Source organism: Tachyglossus aculeatus, chromosome 3 (assembly GCF_015852505.1).
Source record: "Tachyglossus aculeatus isolate mTacAcu1 chromosome 3, mTacAcu1.pri, whole genome shotgun sequence".
NCBI lineage: Eukaryota > Metazoa > Chordata > Mammalia > Monotremata > Tachyglossidae > Tachyglossus > Tachyglossus aculeatus.
In genome coordinates, this window is record NC_052068.1 from 46,014,246 (window position 1) to 46,038,054 (window position 23,809).

The 23,809-nt window shown below is 44.8% G+C and overlaps 1 protein-coding gene and 1 non-coding gene across 2 annotated transcripts in view; both read left to right on the forward strand.

Moving 5' to 3' along the window:
- The first annotated feature begins 382 nt into the window (after window positions 1–382).
- CTNNA3 (catenin alpha 3) overlaps window positions 383–23,809 on the forward strand; it is a 1,398,597-nt gene continuing 1,375,170 nt past the window's right edge. Inside the window, exon 1 of the mRNA XM_038743931.1 lies at window positions 383–458. The gene's annotated coding sequence lies outside the window, so the exon portion shown is untranslated. The remainder of the gene's footprint in view (window positions 459–23,809) is intronic.
- On the forward strand, window positions 12,841–12,978 carry LOC119926342. The gene has a single exon (XR_005450228.1). It is a non-coding gene; the product is annotated as a small nucleolar RNA SNORA7 (small nucleolar RNA).

Consider the following 23,809-nt stretch of genomic DNA (forward strand, 5'->3'; position numbering starts at 1 on the left):
TTCCTAATAATTTGTGCTTTCTATAATTTCTGCCTTTATAATTAGCCATAAAGGTCACGACTTTGGAATAGGACCAGGAAAATAGTAATCTAGTGCACTTATTCAAGGTTAGCGACAGCTATGTTTGTAGATCTTAGAGCAAAGTATGTGTCTGGGCTTTTTCAAAGAAGTATTTTCGGTAACAAGTTGTCACTGAAGTCAGTAACTAGTGGTTCAGTATTAGATACCACCCACCCTCATCTGTAACCTCCTCCTCTTCCTCCTCCTCCCTCCCCTCTCTCCCTTTCCCTAGCCTGGTGAATGACACTCAGCTGAAGACAGCCTCACTGTCACTGCCTCTCAATTCGTTCCTCCGCTACACTGATTTTAATCAAGAAGTCATCTGTGCATTTATTTTCTACCCACGCACTGACAAGAGTTGAATTTTATCGCATTTTCCTTTAGGAAGCAACGGAAAGGTAAGATCCAAGTTTTGGGGTCAGAAATTGGAAGTGAAGGGATTCAGTCCTTGGGTGGAATCTTGACTGCTTCAGGGAATAGATTTAGTTTAACATCAAGTGGTTGAAAATGTGAAACTTTTTTCTAACTTACAGAAGATCATATTATTTTAGAAAACTGCAGTGCTTCGACTTTTTGCTGAGAAATGTAAACTTTCATGCTAATTCTAGAGTTATAAATAACCAGCAACTTCTTGCCAGGGAAGCTAGTAGCCAAGATTGTGCTTTGCATTCAGATAGGTTCTGGCTATAAAAAGCCCATTGGAATATTGTGGCAGAAAAGATAAGATATGGCCTGGATACTCTTTTTATGCAGGGGGAAAGGAAAGCAAAGATAGCAAATTTATGTAGAGAAAATATACGTTTTTTGAAGGGAGAGGTTAATTATGGAATTATTACAAAAGGCCAATTACATTTCTAAACCCCGTTGTAATTGTGACTTTTCTCTGATGAAAAATTGTGTAACACTTGCTCTGGTCACCCTCTTTGTTTGCAAGGGCAAGTTTCCACTAATGCAGGGGCTCCTTTGACAGTCATCTAGAGTCTTTCCCCAGAAATCAGGGACCCTGCATAGGGCTGCATATGTGAAATCAGGATGGTTTACTAAACTCTAGTAGGATCATTAAAGTTCTCTTCCTAGTGCTTCAGGTGACAAACCAAACATAATGTAAGCTCTCTGTGAGCAGGGAATGTGTTTGCTAAAATGTTGCGTTGAATGATAATAATGACATTTATTAAGCACTTACTATGTGCAAAGCACTGTTCGCTCCCAAGAGCTTAGTAGAGTGCTCAGCACACAGTAAGCACTCAATAAATATGATTGATTAATACCTTCTAGACTGTGAGCCCGTTGTTGGGTAGGGACCGTCTCTACTTCCCAAGGGCTTAGTACAATGCTCTGCGCACAGTAAGCGCTCAATAAATATGAATGAATGAATGAATACCTATTGAATGTTTGCTATATGTTAAGCACTGGATAATCAGATAATATAATCCCACTCATTTTCCAAGTCTTTATCCAGGCCATGGGGCCATTTTATGGCTGTAAGTTTCCCTTCTATATTAGAAGCTCCTTGGGGGCAGGGAACAAGTCTACCAAGTCTGTTGTCCGTTGTTTGGTTAGTGAAGCAGCGTGGCTCAGTGGAAAGAGCACGGGCTTTGGAGTCAGAGGTCATGGGTTCAAATGCCGGCTCTGCCACTTGTCAGCTATGTGACTTTGGGCAAGTCACTTCACTTCTCTGGGCCTCAGTTACCCCATCTGCAAAATGGGGATGAAGACTGTGAGCCCCCCGTGGGACAACCTGATCACCTTGTAACCTCCCCAGCGCTTAGAACAGTGCTTTGCACGTACTAAGTGCTTAATAAATGCGACCATTATTATTATTCTCTCCCATGTGTTTGGTACAGTGTTCTGCAAATAGTAAGCACTCAATAAATATCACTGATTGCTAATGGTCCAGTCTGCCAGATCACTGACTGGAATGCGGCTGTAACTCTTGTTTGGTGGCACTGGTCCTTATCTTGTCACCAATTTCTGCAGTAGCCGGGGTGGTAAAGATGTGGCGGAGGGAAGAGGGGTTGGGATCACAGCTGCAGTTTCACTTCTCCATGAAACAGCACCAGTACTATGATGCAGTCAGTCAGGAGGACCTGGGTTCTAATCCCAGATCTGCCACTTGTCTGCTGTGTGACCTCGGGCAAGTCACTTAACTTCTCTGTACCTCAGCCACCTCATTTTAAAATGGGGATTAAGACTGTGAACACGATATAAGACAGAGACTGTATCCAATCTGATTGGCTCATACCTACCCCAACACTTAGTACAATGCTGACATAATAATAATAATAATACTAATGATGGTATTTGTTAAGCACTTATTATGTGCCAAGCACTGTTTTAAGCACTGGCGTAGATAGAGGGTAATCAGATTGTCCCACGTGGGGCTCACAACTTTAATCCCCATTTTACAGATGAGGTACTGAGGCACAGAGAAGTTAAGTGACTTGCCCAAAGTCACACAGCTGATAAGTGGCAGAGCGGGGATTAGAACCCATGACCTCTCACTCCCAAGCCCATGCTCGTTCCACTAAGCCACACTGCTTCTCTCTATATAGTAAAGCCTTAACAAATACCATTAAAAAATGGACTTTGTCTGTAAAATTCACATGTGCTCTTCACACAGGCTTCATCCCTGGCAACCTACTCACTTGTAACACCCACTGCCCAGTGGAAACAGGGAATGACAGGAGATGAGAGAGTGTGAGAGGGGCCACATGCACCAGTAGAATTTAGTTCCACAGTCCCCTCTACCATCATTTACCACAGGAGATACCATCATCTTGGAGTTGGGTGGTTCAGTGCTGCAGATGTAGGAACTCCCCGTCACAGGTCACAGGTACCCTAGTCAATCAATCAATCAATCGTATTTATTGAATGGTTACTGTGGGCAGAGCACAGGACTAAGCACTTGGGAGAGTTCAGTATCGCTAAAGAATTGGTAGATACGTTCCCTGACCACAATCAGCTTGGCCTAGTTACTCTTGGGGATCAGTTCCTCTTACTTGCAGGCAAGAATGGCTCTGGCTGGGCAATGGGTAGGCCCCTGATGTGGGCTCTTCACACTAGTATTTCAGCATTTCCAGATAATAATAATAATATTTGTTAATTCATTCATTCAGTCGTATTTATTGAGTGCTTACTGTGTGAAGAGCACTGTACTAAGCATTTGGAAAATACAATTCAGCAACAGAGACAATCCCTACCCAACAGCGGGCTCACCGTCTATAAGGGGGAGACAGATAACAAAGCAAAACAAGTAGATGGTGTCAATACCATCGAAATAGATAAATAGAATTATAGATATATGCACATCATTAATAAAATAGAGTAATAAATATGTACAAATATACACAAGAGCTGTGGGGAGGGGAGGGCAGAGGGAGGGAGTGGGGGTGATGGGGAGGGAAGGAGAAACAGAGGTATAAAAGGGGAGATTCAATCTGGGAAGGCGTCCTGGAGGAGGTAAGCTCTCTGTAAGGCTTTGAAGGGAGGAAGAGAGCTAGTTTGGCGTTTGTGTGGAAGGAGGGCATTCCAGGCCAGGGGGAGGATGTGGGCCAGGGGTCAACAGCAGGACAGGTGAGAATGAGGCCCAGTGAGGAGGTTAACGGCAGAGGAGCCGAGGGTGCGGGCTGGGCTGGAGAAGGAGAGAAGGGAGGTAAGGTAGGAGGGGGGCGAGGTGATGGACAGCCTTGAAGCTGAGAGTGAGGAGTTTTTGCTTGATGCGTAGGTTGACTGGTAGCCACTGGAGATTTTTGAGGAGGGGAGTAACATGCCCAGAGCCTTTCTACACAAAGATGATCCGGGCAGCAGCGTGAAGTATAGACTGAAGTGAGGAGAGACAGGAGGATGGGAGATCAGAGAGGAGGCTGATGCAGTAATCTAGTCAGGATAGGATGAGAGATTGAACCAGCAAGGTAGTGGTTTGGATGGAGAGGAAAAGGCGGATCTTGGTGATGTTGTGGAGGTGAGACCGGCAGGTTTTGGTGATGGATCGGATGTGTGGGGTGAACGAGACAGCAGAGTCAAGGATGACACCAAGGTTGCGGGCTTGTGGGACGGGAAGGATGGTAGTGCCATGTACAGTGATGGGAAAGTCAGGGAGAGGACAGGGTTTGGGAGGGAAGCTCGAGCTGCCGAACGCTGCTGGCGAAAGTCTAAACACCATGCCAACCTCGTTCACTTCAAGTTTATCCTTTCCTGCCTTAACTCAGCCCTCTCTTCTGCCAGACAAAACTATTTCTCCTCCCTTATTGACACCCATGCCCATCGCCCCTGCCAGCTCCTCCGTACATTCAACTGCCTTCTCAGGCCCCCGGTTCCTCCCCCTCCTCCTTCCCTCACCCCCAACGATCTGGCCTCCTACTTCATTAACAAAATTAAATCCATCAGGTCTGACCTCCCCAAAGTCACTTCCCCCCCTTCTCCAACCCCCTGGCTCTCAACACTCTCTGCTACTCTCCCATCCTTCCCAGCAGTATCCTCAGAGGAGCTCTCCTCCCTCCTCTCAAGTGCTACTCCGGCCACCTGTGCTTCTGACCCCATTCCCTCTCATCTCATGAAATCTCTCGCTCCATCCATTCTCCCCTCCTTAACTTCCATCTTCAACCGCTCACTCTCCACTGGTTCCTTCCCCTCTGCCTTCAAACATGCCCATGTCTCTCCCATCCTAAAAAAACCCTCTCTAGACCCCACCTCACCTTCTAGTTATCGTCCCATATCCCTCCTACCATTCCTTTCCAAACTCCTTGAACGGGTTGTCTATACGCGCTGCCTAGAATTCCTCAACAACAACTCTCTCCTCGACCCCCTCCAGTCTGGCTTCCGTCCCCTACATTCCACGGAAACTGCCCTCTCAAAGGTCACCAGTGACCTCCTGCTTGCCAAATTCAACGGCTCCTACTCTGTCCTAATCCTCCTCGACCTCTCAGCTGCCTTCGACACTGTGGACCACCCCCTTCTCCTCAACACGCTATCTGACCTTGGCTTCACAGACTCCGTCCTCTCCTGGTTCTCCTCTTACCTCTCCGGTTGTTCATTCTCAGTCTCTTTTGCAGGCTCCTCCTCCCCCTCCCATCCTCTTACTGTGGGGGTTCCCTAAGGTTCAGTGCTTGGTCCCCTTCTGTTCTCGATCTACACGCACTCCCTTGGTGACCTCATTCGCTCCCACGGCTTCAACTATCATCTCTACGCTGATGACACCCAGATCTACATCTCTGCCCCTGCTCTCTCCCCCTCTCTCCAGGCTCGCATCTCCTCCTGCCTTCAGGACATCTCCATCTGGATGTCTGCCCGCCACCTAAAGCTCAACATGTTGAAGACTAAACACCTTGTTTTCCCTCCCAAACCTTGCCCTCTCCCTGACTTTCCCATCTCTGTTGATGGCACTACCATCTTTCCCGTCTCACAAGCCCGCAACCTTGGTGTTATCCTTGACTCCGCTCTCTCATTCACCCCTCACATCCAAGCCGTCACCAAAGCCTGCCGGTCTCAGCTCCACAACATTGCCAAGATCCGCCCTTTCCTCTCCATCCATACTGCTACCCTACTCATTCAAGCTCTCATCCTGTCCCTTCTGGACTACTGCATCAGCCTTCTCTCTGATCTCCCATCCTCATGTCTCTCTCCACTTCAATCCATACTTCATGCTGCTGCCCGGATTATCTTTGTCCAGAAACGCTCTGGGCATATCACTCCCCTCCTCAGAAATCTCCAGTGGCTACCAATCCATCTGCGCATCAGGCAGAAACTCCTCACCCTTGGCTTCAAGGCTGTCCATCACCTCGCCCCCTCCTACCTCACCTCCCTTCTCTCCTTCTACTGCCCAGCCTGCACCCTCTGCTCCTCCACCACTAATCTGCTCACCGTACCTCGTTCTCGCCTGTCCCGCCATCGACCCCCGGCCCACGTCATCCCCCGGGCCTGGAATGGCCTCCCTCTGCCCATCCGCCAAGCTAGCTCTCTTCCTCCCTTCAAGGCCCTACTGAGAGCTCACCTCCTCCAGGAGGCCTTCCCAGACTGAGCCCCTTCCTTCCTCTCCCCCTCGTTCCCCCTCCATCCCCCACTTCTTACCTCCTTCCCTTCCCCACAGGACCTGTATATATGTATATATGTTTGTACGTAGTTATTACTCTATTTATTTATTTATTTTACTTGTACATATCTATTCTATTTATTTTATTTTGTTAGTATGTTTGGTTTTTTTTCTCTGTCTCCCCCTTTTAGACTGTGAGCCCAATGTTGGGTAGGGACTGTCTCTATATGTTGCCAATTTGTACTTCCCAAGTGCTTAGTACAGGGCTCTGCACATAGTAAGCGCTCAATAAATACGATTGATGATGATGATGAAGATAAGGAGTTCAGTCTTGGACATATTGAGTTTTAGATGGCAGGCAGACATCCAGATGGAGATGTCCTGATGGCAGGAGAAGACCTGAGCCTGAAGGGAGGGAGAGAGATCGGGGCAGAGATGTAGATTTGGGTGTCATCGGCGTAGAGATAATAGTGGCATAGTGGAAAAAGCATGGGTCTGGGAGTTAGAAGGTCATGGGTTCTAATCCTACCTCCACCACTTGTCTGCTGTGTGACCCTGGGCAAGTCACTTCACTTTTCTGGGCCACAGTTCCCTCATCTGTAAAATGGGGATGGAGACTATGAGCCCCATGTGCGACAGGGACTGTGTCCAACCCGATTTCCTTGTATCCACCCCAGCGCTTAGTACAGTGCCTGGCACATAATAAGTGCTTAACAAACCCCATATTTATTATTGAAAGCATTAATTGTCTACCAACTCTGTTATATTGGACTCTCCCAAGTGCTTGGCATAGTGCTCTCTGTCAGTGCTCAGTAAATACCATTGATTGATTGGTTGGTAATTAAATGCTGGGCATCAAGCTTTCCCTTTGTGAGTTTGTGATCCAAATAGAAATCTCTACCAAACAATTCAGTTGGGAAGGACACAAATTCCTAGTTTAAAAATGCCCCACTGACACATTTCATTGGTATCATATTTCACTTTTGGAGTTGAAATTGGATGGGGTGTGGCCTACAGGAAAGAGCACTGGATTAGCAGTGAGAAGACCTGGGTCCTACTTCTACCCAGCTCTAACACTTGCCTGCCGTGTGACCTTGGAGAAATCACTTAACCTCTTTTTGCCTCAGTTTTCCCCTGTGTAAAATGGGGACTCTGTTCTCCCTCCCTCATACACTGAGACCTAAGCGCTCAATAAATACGATTCAATGAGTGAATGAATGAATGAATGATAGGATCTGTGCCTGTTCTGATTGTGTTGTATCTTCCCCAGCATTTAGCCCAGGGCCTGGCCCACAGTATTTAACAAATACCATTGTTTTTGTTGTTGTTGTTGTTCTTCTCCTTCTCCTCTTCCTCCTTCTTTGCCTTCTCTTCCTCCTCCTCCCATACTATAAGACAGCATCTGAACTGGATGTTTCAGAGGGATTTGGGTTGCTGTAAGATTGGCGAAAGAAAACATTTTAGGAAATGGGTGATGGGGGTAAGGGAGAAGGCTGAAAGTTCGGTGAGGGGGCTGGTAGGATTTCTGTTCTATTCGGAAGCAAATATGATCAGGCAGCCGGGGAGGTGGTAGAGAAAGCTTGGGAAAGGTTGGGAACTGGTGGAGTGTTGGGCTGCTTGAGTGCTAGGAAGTGGTGGCAAATTCAGCAAGGTTAACGCACAAATGGCAAAAATGCCAGACCTTTTAGAAAGGGGAAAAAAACCCTACTCTTAGAACTTCCCTGATGTTCTGATTTCCATTTAAACCCTATTTCTAGAATTTCAATGATTTTTTAGTCATCTAACAACTTAAAAAAAGAAATTCCCCTCACCCTAGTACTGTGTGATTACGGCACTCCCATCCTTCCCATCTCACAAGCCGGCAACCTTGGTGTCATCCTCGACTCTGCTGTCTAATTCACCCCACACATCCGATCCATCACCAATCCGTCTCACCTCCACAGTATCGCCAAGATCAGCCCTTTCCTCTCCATCCAAACCACTACCTTGCCGGTTCAATCTCTCATCCTTTCCCGACTGGATTACTGCATCAGCCTCCTCTCTGATCTCCCATCCTCCTGTCTCTCCCTGCTTCAGTCTATACTTCACTATGCTGCCCAGATTATCTTTGTACAGAAATGTTCTAGTCATGTCACTCCCCTCCTCAAAAATCTCCAGTGGTTGCCTATCAACCTATCCTCACTCTCGGCTTCAAGGCTCTCCATCACCTCGCCCCCTCCTACCTCACCTCCCTTCTCTCCTTCTACAGCCCAGTCCACACCCTCCACTCCTCTGCTGCTAACCTCCTCACTGTGCCTCGTTCTCACCTGTCCCACCATTGACCCCCGGCCCCCATCCTTCCCCTGGCCTGGAATGCCCTCCCTCCACACATCTGCTGAACTAGCTCTCTTCCTCCCTTCCAAGCTCTACTGAGAGCTCACCTCCTTCAGGAGGCCTTTCCAGACTGATCTCCCTTTTTCCTTTCCTCCTCCCCATCCCCCCCTCTGCCCTACCTCCTTCCCCTCACCACAGCACTTGCATATATTTGTACAGATTTATTACTCTATTTATTTTACTTGTACATATTTACTATTCTATTAATTTTGTTAATGATGTGCATAGAGCTATAATTCTATTTATTCTGTCGATTTTGACACCTGTCTACATGCTTTGTTGTATTGTCTGTCTCCCCCTGCTAGACTTTGAACCCGTTGTTGGGTAGGGACCGTCTCTATATGTTGCCAACTTGTACTTCCCAAGCGCTTTGTACAGTGCTCTGCACACAGTAAGCGCTCAATAAATACAGTTGAATGAATGAAAGAATGAACTGGGTTGAGCACTAAGTCCTGCAGTCCAGGGTACCTGAACCGGGGCTGTACCAGGATTTAGGGCAATATCTCAGCCTGGAAAAGTTGTTCTGGCTTGAGGATTCCTCTCATTTAGGCTCCTGATATTCTGTTTTCTTTGATATGTCCTAATCAAGCTGCATATTTATTTTCCTTCCATAGTTCTTGTACCATTATTTTTCTCTCAGAGTACTAATCAGAAAGTTTGAATTATAATTAATTCAAATTGTTTTTTTTTTCCCCTCTGACATCCAGTGGAAGGAGTGTTAGGATAAATAGACTTGTAAGCTTGTTGTGGGCAGGAAATGTTTCTACCAACTTTGTTGTATTGTACTCTCTCCCAAACACTTGCTTCAGTGCTTTGCACACAGTAAGTACTCAATAAATACTACTCACCATGATGATGATGATGATGATGATACTCTAAATGTCAAATAGGAGGGAGAGGTGGAGCGATGAGCAAACTCTCACCTGAATAGCATAGAAGAAAGGAGGGTGGGATAAACAAAGTATACCTTTATCTGACAATTGTCATCCACCCAGTGTGAAACGTACTGTTGATTGCACATTGATCATTTCAGTCACACCTTTGTACTCACAAATAGGTATCCTATTCAGTAATTGAATGAAAAAGTTGTGAGTGTACTATGTGCATATGTATTTATAAGGAGCAATCTGCAGTATTTCTTTGGAAAGGGTAGAAAAAAATGATACTAGAATGCAATTGAGGTGTAACGGTTGGTGGTTAAAAAGACTAAATGTAACTAATTTCACTTGTAATTTTTTTTGTTTTGAAATATTTGTCACTTCCACGCATTAATGTGTACTTTGTGGTGTTGGGATTTTCAGATATATCGGACTAGGAATTTGAGAAAAGTAAGGATGATAACTTGGTGGTGAATTCTGGGTATCGTCCAGTTTTCGGGGACTATCTTTAGCAATTCAGATTGTAGGAGAAACAGTTCTCCTTCCTCTCCAGCTAATAAAGCATCAGCAACTGGGTAATTGTATTCCCAAACAGGTTGTCATAACTCCACATGTCTTGAGAGGGAATGGAATCCCAAACTGACCCCAGCAATCCCAGGATTGATCATTCAATCATTCAGTCATATTTATTGAGTGCCTATTGTGTGCAAAGCACTGTACTAAGCTCTTGGAAGAGTACAATATAACAATGTTAAAATGTACTGCCACCATTCCTCTCCAAATGGTTGCACAGATGATTTAGATGACTTCAATTTCTTTAGATTAGTTCTGAATTTGGAAGCCTTCTTTGACCAAGGTTTATCTTTATCCACAGTTAGTGGAAGGGCTTTGTTCCTTGTCTGCAGTAATGAATTGTTCCACTTCAGGAAGAAAGTGGTGACTTACTTTGGGCACTTTTTTCTTGAATGTGCTGAATTTGCTTCATTTGTCGCATGGTTATTGTGAGATTATGTTCCTTCTGGACGTTTGTTAACCAGGTACGCATATGAAAGTTCAGTCCCTGCCCTATAAATGTTACTGGCATTTTGACTGGAATATAAGGTTGGTGGAAAGAAAAAGACATATCAAAATTCAGTCTACTTATTTTCATAATCACTTTATTCTTAAGGAGCTCTCACTGCCCAATCTATATTTAGCATTTTCTTAAGGATTGCTTTGAAGAATTTATAAAGAAGAAGTATTTCATCTTTGTAAAATGAGAGTACTCGGAGGCAGGCTTTACTAGTCCATATGTCGGAAACAAGAAAGAAAAAGCACAAGCGAAAGCTTTGAGGCGATCATGAGTCAAAGAGGCACAAACTAAAACAGGGCCAGATGCTACACACAGTAGGTATGTCAGCACAACGTGGGTGCATCCATTGTTATGCAGAGAGTTTGCTGTCCTTCTTACTCTATTCTTTTTGCTTTATTCATTCATTCAATCATATTTATTTAGCACTTAATGTGTGCAGAGCACTGTACTAAGCACTTGGGAGAGCACAATGCAACAATTAACAGACACATTCCCTGCCTACAATGGGTTTACAGTCTAAAGGACTGTAATATTATCTACTAAAATATTACCTCTCATAATAACAATTCACGGGTAGATGTTCTGTTTTCCAACATCACCAAGTGTCCAGAATGTACCAGGTCTGCCTGTAGATCGGGATTGGGTTTGCGGTGGACATGTGACATGACTCAGGCTGGGCTCCAATCAATCAATCAATCAATCGTATTTATTGAGCGCTTACTGTGTGCAAAGCACTGTACTAAGCGCTTGGGAAGTACAAGCTGGCAACATATAGAGACAGTCCCTACCCAACAGTGGGCTCACAGTCTAAAACTCGCTCGGAGAGGGTGGTCTCCCAGCTCGGAGAGGGTGGTCTCTGGACTCCTGGTTTGATTCTTTCCAGAAAGCTAGTAGGGCTTTCATAGCTATGCAGCTGGCACTTGTACAGTGGTATCCTTGTGTTTGCCTGATAGTTGATCAAGTGCCTGAATTGTAATTCCCAGCAGTGCCTAGGTGATGTATAGCCTGCTGGGCACGTATGCAGTCACCTTCATGCCAGCCTATGTACCTAGGCCAGAAGTTTCTTTCTCCACCTCTCCCATGGGTACCAGGACAAATATGTCCCCTATTCTTCTTGGGTTCAGGCTCAGCACTGGGCAGGACCATGGATTTTGGTCTGGGTGGGAACTCACTTAAACCTCTGATGATGGCGGATTTCAGAGCCTGTGGTTAGACCAATATTCAGATCGAGCTCACAAGTGCACTTTTTCAACCAATAAATCAATAGTATTTATTGAGCTCTTTCTCTGTGCAGAACACTGTATTGAGTGGTTGGAAGAGTATCAATCAATCAATCGTATTTATTGAGCACTTACTGTGTGCAGAGCACTGTACTAAGCACTTGGGAAGTACAAGTTGGCAACATATAGAGACAGTCCCTACCCAACAGTGGGCTCGCAGTCTAGAAGTGGGCTCAAAGTCTAGAAGTTTGTTACAATGGAGTTGGTAGGCATGATTCCTGCTCTCCTGGAGCTTTCAATAAGCAATTTTTGACATCTGTATATATGCACACACTTGTGTATATATGTCCAAATCTATAATTCTATTTATTTATATTAATGCCAGTTTACTTGTTTTGACGTACATATATCGATAATTCTATTTATTTAAATTAAAGCCTGTTCACTTGTTTTGATGGGAGCAGCATGGTTTAGTGGAAAAAGCACGTGCTTGGGAGTCACAGGTTGTGGGTTCTAATCCCAGATCCACCACTTATCAGCTGTGTGACTTTGGGCAAGTCGCTTAACTTCTCTGTGCCTCAGTTACCTCATCTGTAAAAATGGGGATTAAGACTGTGAGCCCCAAATGGGATAACCTGATTACTTTGAATCTATCCAGCGCTTAGAAGAGTGCTTGGCATATAGTAAGCACTTAAAAAATACCATCATCATCATGTCTATCTCCCCCCCTTCTAGACTGTAAGCCCGGTGTGGGCAGGGGATTCTCTGTGCCTCAGTTACCGCTTCTGTAAAAATGGGGATTAAGACTGTGAGCCCCACGTGGGACCTGATTACTTTGTATCTATCCCAGTGGTTAAAACAGTGCTTCGTACGTAGTAAGTGCTTAACAAATACCATCATCATCATCATGCCTGTCTCCCTCTTCTAGAGCTGTAAGCCCGGTCAGGGCAGGGGGTTGTCTCTCTCTATTGCCGAATTGTTCTTTCCAAGCACTTAGTACAGTGCTCTGCACACAGTAAGTACTCAATAAATATGATTGAATGAATAAATGAATGTCTCCCCCCTTCTAGACTATAAACCTGGTGTGAGCAGGGATTGTCTCTGTTGCTGAATTGTACTTTCCAAGTGCTTAGTACAGTGCTCTGCACACAGTAGGCATTCAATAAATATGATTGAATGAATGAATTAATGACATTTAGATTGTCTCATACCCTCTCAGGATCACACCTGAAGAGTTTCCAGTACTCTACCAGTCTTGGCTATGGGAGGGAGAGTCAAGGCAAGCATAGGTACTTCCTTTCCTAGCTTGAGCAGTGGCTAGAGAGTGGAAGGCAATCTGCTATAAGTCAAAACTCACCTGTGCTGGGCAGGAGCGACATGGGAGAGAGTCAAGGGTGGAGACTCCAGTTTACTGCGCGGAAGAAGGCAGTGGTAAACCACTTATGTATTTTTACCAAGAAAGCTATGGATACACTACCAGACCGACTGCAGATGGGAGAGATGCGTCCATGGAGTCACTATGGGAAAGAAATGACTCGACAGCACAAGACGGGGTATTGTCTCAGTAATATAAAAGAGAAGGAAACATCACGACAACTGGAAATTATGAAATCTCTCGCTCCATCCCTTCTCCCCTCCTTAACTTCCATCTTCAACCGCTCACTCTCCACTGGTTCCTTCCCCTCTGCCTTCAAACATGCCCATGTCTCTCCCATCCTAAAAAAACCCTCTCTTGACCCCACCTCACCTTCTAGTTATCGTCCCATATCCCTCCTACCATTCCTTTCCAAACTCCTTGAACGAGTTGTCTACACGCGCTGCCTAGAATTCCTCAACAACAACTCTCTCCTCGACCCCCTCCAGTCTGGCTTCCGTCCCCTTCATTCCACGGAAACTGCGCTCTCAAAGGTCACCAATGACCTCCTGCTTGCCAAATCCAACGGCTCATACTCTGTCCTAATCCTCCTCGACCTCTCAGCTGCCTTTGACACTGTGGACCACCCCCTTCTCCTCAACACGTTATCTGACCTTGGCTTCACAGACTCCGTCCTCTCCTGGTTCTCCTCTTATCTCTCCGGTCGTTCTTTCTCAGTCTCTTTTGCAGGCTCCTCCTCCCCCTCCCATCCTCTTACTGTGGGAGTTCCCCAAGGTTCAGTGCTTGGTCCCCTTCTGTTCTCAATCTACACTCACTCCCTTGGTGACCTCATTCGCTCCCACGGCTTCAACTATCACCTCTACGCTGATGACACCCAGATCTACATCTCTGCCCCTGCTCTCTCCCCCTCCCTCCAGGCTCGCATCTCCTCCTGCCTTCAGGACATCTCCATCTGGATGTCCGCCCGCCACCTAAAGCTCAACATGTCGAAGACTGAGCTCCTTGTCTTCCCTCCCAAACCTTGTCCTCTCCCTGACTTTCCCATCTCTGTTGACGGCACTACCATCCTTCCCGTCTCACAAGCCCGCAACCTTGGTGTCATCCTCGACTCCGCTCTCTCATTCACCCCTCACATCCAAGCCGTCACCAAAACCTGCCGGTCTCAGCTCCGCAACATTGCAAAGATCCGCCCTTTCCTCTCCATCCAAACCGCTACCCTGCTAATTCAAGCTCTCATCCTATCCCGTCTGGACTACTGCACCAGCCTTCTCTCTGATCTCCCATCCTCGTGTCTCTCTCCACTTCAATCCATACTTCATGCTGCTGCCCGGATTATCTTTGTCCAGAAACGCTCTGGACATATCACTCCCCTCCTCAAAAACCTCCAATGGCTACCGATCAATCTGCGCATCAGGCAGAAACTCCTCACCCTGGGCTTCAAGGCTGTCCATCACCTCGCCCCCTCCTACCTCACCTCCCTTCTCTCCTTCTACTGCCCAGCCCGCACCCTCCGCTCCTCCACCACTAATCTCCTCACTGTACCTCGCTCTCGCCTGTCCCGCCATCGACCCCCGGCCCACGTCATCCCCCGGGCCTGGAATGCCCTCCCTCTGCCCATCCGCCAAGCTAGCTCTCTTCCTCCCTTCAAGGCCCTGCTGAGAGCTCACCTCCTCCAGGAGGCCTTCCCAGATTGAGCCCCTTCTTTCCTCTCCCCCTCGTCCCCCTCTCCATCCCCCCCGCCTTACCGCCTTCCCCTCCCCACAGCACCTGTATATATGTATATATGGTTGTACATATTTATTACTCTGTTTATTTATTTATTTATTTATTTTACTTGTACATTTCTATCCTACTTATTTTATTTTGTTGGTATGTTTGGTTCTGTTCTCTGTCTCCCCCTTTTAGACTGTGAGCCCACTATCGGGTAGGGACTGTCTCTATGTGATGCCAATTTGTACTTCCCAAGCGCTTAGTACAGTGCTCTGCACATAGTAAGCGCTCAATAAATACGATTGATTGATTGATTGATTGATTGGAAATACGGAAGCTCAATTTCTGTAAATGAATCAGAACACGAGAATATTGATGATTTCAATCTCATGTTTTTTATGATGTTTGTTAAACTCTTAGTATGCTCCAGTCACTGTATTAAGAGCTGGGGTAGATACAAGGCAGTCAGATTGGATGCAGTCCATGCTCCACATAGGGCTCACGGTCTTAATCCACATTTTACAGATGAGGTAACCGAGGCACAGAGAAGTTAAGTGACTTGCCCAAGGTCACACAGCAGACAAGTGGGGGAGCTTGATTAGAACTCAGGTCCTCTGACTTCCATGCCTTTTCTCTTTCTACTAGGCCACTCTGCTTCCCATGGAAAGACTTGGGCCTGCTTTGCAGTAGTGCTGTGAAATGTGTAGTAGCAAAACACATTTTGTATAATGCTATTGCTTGGTTCTAGTGTCTTAAATCTGGGTAACAGATGGTATTAGATGTAACATGCTAAAGATTGCTATACAACTTGGTTTTCTCTTCCTTTTCCCTGCCTCCCCTTCCCTCCTTCTCCCTTTCCCTGGTCTTCTTCCTCTCTGTCTTCTCCCTTTCCCCTCTACATTTGGAAGAAAAAACACTAATTTTAAATAATGCTGTTTTTAAACCCCTAATAATTAATAATAATGATATTTGTTAAGTGCTTCTGCTGAGCCAAGCATGGTGCTCAGCAGCATTCATTCATTCATTTAATTGTATTTATTGAGTGCTTACTGTGTGCAGAGCACTGTACTAAGTGCTTGGGAAGTACAAGTTGGCAACATATAGAGACGGTCCCTACCCAACAGTGGGCTCACAGTCTAGAAGGGGGAGACAGAAAACAAAACATAACATATTAACAAAATAAAATAAGTAGAATAAATATGTACAAGTAAAATAAATAAATAAATAGAGGAATAAATACGTACAAACATATATACATATATACAGGTGCTGTGGGGAAGGGAAGGAGGTAAGGCGGGGGGGTTGAGAGGGGGAGGAGGGGGAGAGGAAAGAGGGGGCTCAGTCTGGGAAGGCCTCCTGGGGTAGATACAGGACAACCAGGTTGGACACAGTCCTTGTCCCACATGGAGCTTGAACACGGTCCTTGTCCCACCTGGAGCTTACGGTCTAAGTAGAAGGAAGAATAGGTTTTGAATTCCCATTTTAGAGCTGAGAAACTGAGGCACAAAAAAGTTAAATGACTTCCCCAAGGTCACACAGCGGATAAATGTCAGAATCAGAACTAGAGAACCCAGGTCCTATGTCTCACTAGGCCATGCCACTTCTCTGAAAAGAGGCATGTTCAGTTAAAAGGATCCCTTATTATCTCATGATTTACCTCATCAGACCCAAGGAGCATTTTAGGAAGCAGTGGTGACAAAGAAAAGATACAGGAAACACCTATGTTGGTATTTTTCAGGTCTTTTTCCCCACTAGCGTTTAGGAGGTAAATGGATGGGACATTTTGGCACATGTGAATGGAGAAGGGTAGAGATCAGTCAATCAGTGGTATTTATTGAGCACTGTACTAGGCACTTGGGAGAGTACAGTACAATAAAGTAGGTAAACACAGTCCCTGCCCACAAGGAGCTTGCAGTCTGGAGCGATGATGAGGCAGAGGTATAGCCTCCTTTTCTCTTCTGCTTTTTCAGAAAGCCTGAGTAGAAACGAAAGTCTAAAGCTAAAAGAGTAATATTGAACTGGGGGCTTGCATGCAGGGGTGTGGGGTAGTGTGTGTGCATGTGTGTGTGTGTGTGTGTGTGGCTCTTGTATTGGAGGATGGTGCTGCTGACAAAGGGATCCTGTCCACGCATGGATGCTGCTGAAAGATCTCCCCACGCTGGTCTCAGCATTCCACACTGTGTGGGTGTAAACATTGCCCTTTGCCACACATTTCCATAGCCAAACAGCCAAGAAGAAACTCCTGACAATGGGCTTCAAGTGTCTCTATTAGCTGCCTTTTTATTATATACTTGCTCTTCATCTCACACTCTTCACTCCTTCCAATCTAATTTTTCTTATCAACTTTGGAATCGGTCCATCGCAAAGAGCACTGGTTGGAGTATCAGAAAGACCTGGGCTCTAGTCTTAGTCTTTTTATATTAATAATAATAATAATAATGTTGGTATTTGTTAAGCACTTACTATGTGCCAAGCACTGTTCTAAGCGCTGGGGTAGATACAAGGTAATTGGATTGTCCCATGTGGGGCTCACAGACTTAATCCCCATTTTGCAGATGAGGTAACTGAGGCACAGAGAAGTCAAGTGACGTGCTCAAAGTCACCCAGCTGACAAGTGGTGGAGCTGTTATTAGAACCGAAGACCTCTGACTCCCAAGCCCGGGCTCTTTCCACGTAGCCACACTGCTTCTGTTGATAGTAATAATATTTATTATTATTTATAATAATTATTTATAATATTTTTTACTCTATTTATTTATTTATCTTACTTGTACATTTCTATCCTATTTATTTTATTTTGTTGGTATGTTTGGTTCTGTTCTCTGTCTCCCCCTTTTAGACTGTGAGCCCACTGTTGGGTAGGGACTGTCTCTATGTGTTGCCAATTTGTACTTCCCAGGCGCTTAGTACAGTGCTCTGCACATAGTAAGCACTCAATAAATACGATTGATTGATTGATTGATAGTAATAATAATGATAACAATAATAATAATAATAATAATCAACAGTATTTACTATGTGCAGAGCACTGTACTAAGTGGTTGGGAGAGCGCAGTACAATGGAACTAGCTGACAAGTTCCCGTCCCATAATGGGCGTATTTTATAGAGGAGGAGACAGACATTAATATGAATAAATAATTCATAATATATATTTTAAATGATAATAATTATGATTCTACCTGCTGGGCTATACCATCAGTAGTGAGGACCTGTATATATGTATATATGTTTGTACATATTTATTACTCTATTTATTTATTTATTTATTTATTTTCCTTGTACATATCTATTTAGTATGTTTGGTTTTGTTCTCTGTCTCCCCCTTTTAGACTGTGAGCCCACTGTTGGGTAGGGACTGTCTCTATATGTTGCCAACTTGTACTTCCCAAGCGCTTAGTACAGTGCTCTGCGCACAGTAAGCACTCAATAAATACGATTGATTGATTGATTGATTGACCGAAGAATTGAGCATTCCTCAAGGTGGAGCAGCTTAGCAAGCATCCTGAAAAAAGTAGCTGCCTAATATGGGCGGCCTTTTTTTTTTTGTGGTATTTGTGAAGCGCTTACTATGTGCCAGGCCCTATACTAAACACTGTGGTAGATACAAGATAGACACATTCCATGCCCCGCATGGGGTTTACAGATGAGGTAACTGAGGCACAGATAAATGAAGTGATATGCACAAGGATATACAGCGGACAAGTGGCAGGGTGGGATTAGAACCCAGGTCCTCTGACTTCCAGGCTCTTGCTCTATCCATTAGGCCACACTGTTCCTTCTGGGGCAGTGGCTACCAAGGCAACCACCTGGCAGATAACAGTGCCATGGCACAGCATTGGCACTATGCTGTGGATGCTTCGCCTGAAAATGAAGAGAAGTAGTGTAGCCTAGTGGGTAGTCTCTTAACTTCTCTGTGCCTCAGTTATCTCATCTGTAAAATGGGGATTAAGACTGTGAGTCTCATGTGGAACGTGGATTCTGCCTAACCTGATTATCTTGTCACTACCCCGGCACTTAATAATAATAATAATAATAATAATAATGGCATTTGTTAAGCGCTTACTATGTGCAAAGCACTGTTCTAAGCTCTGGGGAGGTTACAAGGTGATCAGGTTGTCCCATGGGGGGCTCACAGTCTTATGCAGTAGTCAAGGCAGGATAGGATACGTGCTTGCATCAGCATGGTCGCAGTTAGGATGGAGAGGAAAGAGAAGGTTTTAGCGGTGCTGTGAAGGATTTGGTGACAGATTGAACATGTGGGTGGAATGACAGTGCCTGGCACATAGTAAGCGCCTAATAAGTATCTTAAAAAAAGGGTTCTGCTCATAAAAACCCTTACTGTGCACCTTGTGCGAGGCACCGCTGCCCACTTACTGGCTAGCTGCACTCTGTGCTCCGGTGAGAATACAACTGACAAGGACAAAAGTATGTGAGTGTTGGTTTGTGAACCACTAGTACTATAATCAAGTCTTTCAACAAGGGTTCTGGCCTGAAGTCTTAGGACTGAGGCTCTTCCATTGCTCTGGATGGTACCCTTCGCTCCTATCGCCCCCCAGCCCTTGTTTTTTTTTTTTCAAGAAAGCAGACCTTGCATTATAGAACTGGGTATATATCAATTTTTATTACCCTCCTTATTTATTCACTTACATACTTCTACAGTCTTGCTCTCATCAGCCGTATCTTTCTTTCGCCTACATCCACTATTTGTAAATAATTTGTGTTTTCCCATCTCCTCTATTAGATTGTAAGCTTCTTGAGGGCAGAGTCCTTAACTTTTGCTTTAAATTAGTGCAGAGCAAAACAGCAAATGTCATTATACATTAATTCATTTGCCACTTGAAATTTTTATTACTATTACAGATGAGGTAACTGAGACACTGAACAGTTAAATAAGCCCGTCGTTGGGTAGGGACTGTTCTATCTGTTGCAGAATTGTTCTTTCCAAGCATCAGTACAGTACTCTGCACACAATAAGCACTCAATAATTACGATTAAATGAATGAATGAATGAAGGTCACTCAGCAGGAAAGTGGTGGAGTCAGGATTAGAACCCAGGTCCTTCCGACTCCCAGGGCTGTTCTCTTTTCATTAGGCCACACTGCTCCTCTCTTGCTTGTAGCACATCAGACTGAACTGTTTCTCCAGTCATTCCTTCACAATCCTCTGCCTTAACACATATGAGACTGCATCATTATATCTTTGAAAACATTTGTTCTGCTCTCCCTGCTGCGAAATGGCCAATTTCAGCTTTGTGGTTTCTATACTTCAACGCAGGATTTCAATGTTTTCTAATTTTTTTTTATTTCCTTTTATGTCCTTGTCCCCTCTCCCCCGATATTTGAAAGAGGAGAAGGCCTTTAAAAGGAATTCTTTCAAATAATCTTTTTAAGGAACAAAATTTGGCAGGGATGCCATGTCTTACTTTTGATATCAAAATGAATTGTATAGTTTTATATTTAAAATACATGAAGATACACTTGGGGCTGCATTGTGATAAGAGCATGCAGTATGTGCCCTCTGGTGGTTTATAGAGAGAGGGAATAAATTTGAACTACCAATGTCTCTCTATCCCACTCTCCTTTTCTTTTAAAGAGGAGAATCCTGTTAAATATAGGTGGAATACAGGGCTATATTTTGGGTCATTCAACCAAGACAATTCCCTGAGTATAGGGCTTTGTGCTGAATCGGGCTTAGAGCATCTCTATTTTCCTCTCCGATCTTGCCTTTTCTCCTGCCTCCAGGACGTTTCTGTCTGGATGTTTTACTCTTACGGTCGCCTTAGTGTCAGTATGGTCCCAGTTGAACTTCTCATCTTCCATTTCACTTTCCCATCCCCGGTGCCAACACCACTAACCTCCCTGTCTCTTAAGCCCCACTACCTTTACTTGTCTTTTACTCCCTCCTGTCTTTCCAGCCCCATATTCAATCTGTCTCTAAATCTTGTCCATTCTTTCTCCATGACATTTCCAGAATCCTCCCCTTTCTCTCCCTCCAAACTGCCATGACACTGGTTCAGGCACTTATCATTTCCTGGCTGAATTCCTGGGTCAGTCTCCTAGTTAAACCCCTCACCCTCTAGACTCTCACAGTCCACAGTTCAATCTGCTGCCCAGATCATTTTTCTAAACTATCTTTCTGCAAACCTCTCCCCATCTCTCCAAATCCTCCAATCAATCAATCAATCAATCATATTTATTGAGCGCTTACTGTGTGCAGAGCACTGTACTAAGCACTTGGGAAGTACAAGTTGGCAACATATAGAGACAGTCCCTACCCAACAGTGGGCTCACAGTCTAAAAGAGCCCAATAGTTCTTGGACTCCAATAGTTGTCCATTTATCTCCACATCAAATGAAACTCCTTACCACTGAATTTTGAACCCTCAGTCAGCTCTCTCCGACCTACTTATCCACTGCCTTGTCCCACTAAATCCCAGCTTGCACGCTCTGTTCCTCTCAAACCAAATGCTTGGTTTGTACCTGATTCTTGTCTTCTCTGCCACAGGTGTATAGCTCTGCCTGAACCTCGTTCCCCCTTCACATGTAACAGACTACTGCTCTCCCCATTTTTAAAGCCCTTCTAAAAATCACATCTCCTCCAGGAGACCTTCCCTGATTAATTTCTCATCTCCCTTCCATACCACTAGAGCTCTTCTACCTCACCTCTGCATTTAGGTAGCACTTACAAGCACATATTGTTAATCTACTACCTCTCCTCTCTAATTTATTTTAGTGTTTCTCTTCCCTGCCAGATTGTGAGCTCCCTAAAGTCACGGGTCATCTCTACTAATTCTATTGTTCTTTCACAAGAATGAAATATAGTGTTCTGTACACAGACGATGCTCAATGAATGTGACTATTTTTTAAATGGTAGTTGTCAATAATAATAATAATGATGACATTTGTTAAGCACTTACTATGTGCAAAGCACTGTTCTAAGTGCTGGGGAGGATACAAGGTGATCAGGTTGTTCCGCGTGGGGCTCACAATCTTAATCTCCATTTTACAGGTGAGGTAACTGAGGCCCAGAGAAGCTAAGTGACTTGCCCAAGGTCACACAGCTGACAGTTGACAGAGCTGGGATTTGAACCCATGACCTCTGACTCCAAAGCCCATGCTCTTTCCATTGAGCCACGCTGCTTCTTTAAGCCAGGCACTGTACTCGGCACTGGGGTAGGTATAAGCTAATTGGGTTGGACACAGTCCATGTCCCACATGGGACTCACAGTCTTAATCCCCATTTTACAGATGAGGTAACTGAGGCAGAGAAGTTAAGTGATTTACCCAAGGTCACACAGCAGACAAGTAGCAGAGCTGGGATTAGAACCCAGGTCCTCTCACTCCCAGGCTTGTGCTCTATCTACTAGATCACACTGCTTCAATTGATTGATTGATCTGTTGTCTACTATCTATGCAGCATAGGTTTGGCTCCTGCAACAACCTGGCTTGGAGAAAACTGGAAGCTGGCAGCCTTGCTTATTTGGTAGTAGCAATGGAAATAGATTTATTGAACACTTCCTGAGGGCAATACACTATGTTAGGCCCTTGGGAAGTACAACCAAAGTACAAGAGATGTTCCTGATCCATAAGGAACTCAGATTCTATTGAGGGTGACAGACACAGATATGTCAAATATATATATATACTCAAGTGCTGGGGATGGGCATGAAACTTAACTGCATAAATGTAAGAGATGTCTGAAGAGCATCATGGTGGAGAGGGCTGGATTTGTGGGGGAAGGGAGTTGTAGATCTTGGGGACAACCTGAGCAAGAGAATATGATGGGTGGGTGGGTGGGGGATGATGGGGAGCTTGGAAGGAGCATCTCGACCTAGTGGAAAGACCACGGGCAGGGGGGTCAGAGGGCTTGCGTTCAATCCCAGCTCTGCTAAAAGTCTGCTGTGTGACCCTGGACAAGACACTTACATTTTCTGTGCCTCAGTTTCTTCTCAGTTGAGAAGCAGCATGGCTTAGTGGCAAGAGCACGGGCTTGGGAGTCAGAGGACGTGGGTTCTAATCCAGGCTATGCCACTTGTCTGCTGTGTGACTTCGGGCAGGGCAGTTAACTTCTGTGTGCCTCAGTTACCTTGTCTCTTAAATGGGGGTTAAGACTGTGAATCCCAGGTGGGACAACTTGACTCCCTTGTATCTACTGCAGTGCTTAGAACAGTGCTTGGTACATAGTAAATGCTTAACAAATACCATTATTATTATTATTATTCATCTGTAAGATGGGAGTAAATGACTGTTGTCCCTTCTACTTAGATTGTGAGCCCAGTGTGGGAAAGAGACTATCTGATCTGCTCATTTTGTGTCTACCCCAATGGTTTACTGCTTGTCAAACAGTGTTTTAAGCAGAGACAGATACGGTCCCTCTCCCAGTCTAAGTAGGAGGGAGAATAGAAGAACTGAAGCACAGAGAAGTTAAGTGACTTGCCAGAGGTCACATAAGCAAGCAAGTGGCAGGCTGGTGATTAGAACCCAGGCCCTCTGACTCCCAAGCCCCTGCTTTTCCCACTAGGCCATGTTGCTTCTTCAACACTCCATTAGTACATTGCTTGGCATATAGTAAGCATTTAACAAATATTAGGTGCAGTAAATGTGAGCAAGGAAGGAGAGGGAGAGTAGAGTCAATAGGAAAGAAGGAGAGAGTTAGGGTGTTCATTTCTTCACTCAATTGTATTTATTGAGCGCTTACTGTGTGCAGAGCACTGTATTAAGCGCTTGGAAAGTACAAGTCGGCAACAGATAGAGACAATGCCTACCCAGCAATGGGCTTACACACTAGAAAGGGGAGACAGACAACAAAACGAAGCAAGCAGACAGGCATCAATACCATCAAAATAGAGAAATAGAATTATAGATCTATAAACATCATTAATAAAATAGAGTAATAATAATAATACTAATAATAATGGCATTTATTAAGCACTTATTATGTACAAAGCACTTTTCTAAGCTCTGGGGAGTTTACAAGGTGATCAGGTTGTCCCATGTGGGGCTCACAGTCTTAATCCCTATTTTACAGATGAGGTAACTGAGGCACAGAGAAGTTGTGACTTGCCCAAAGTCACACAGCTGACAAGTGACGGAG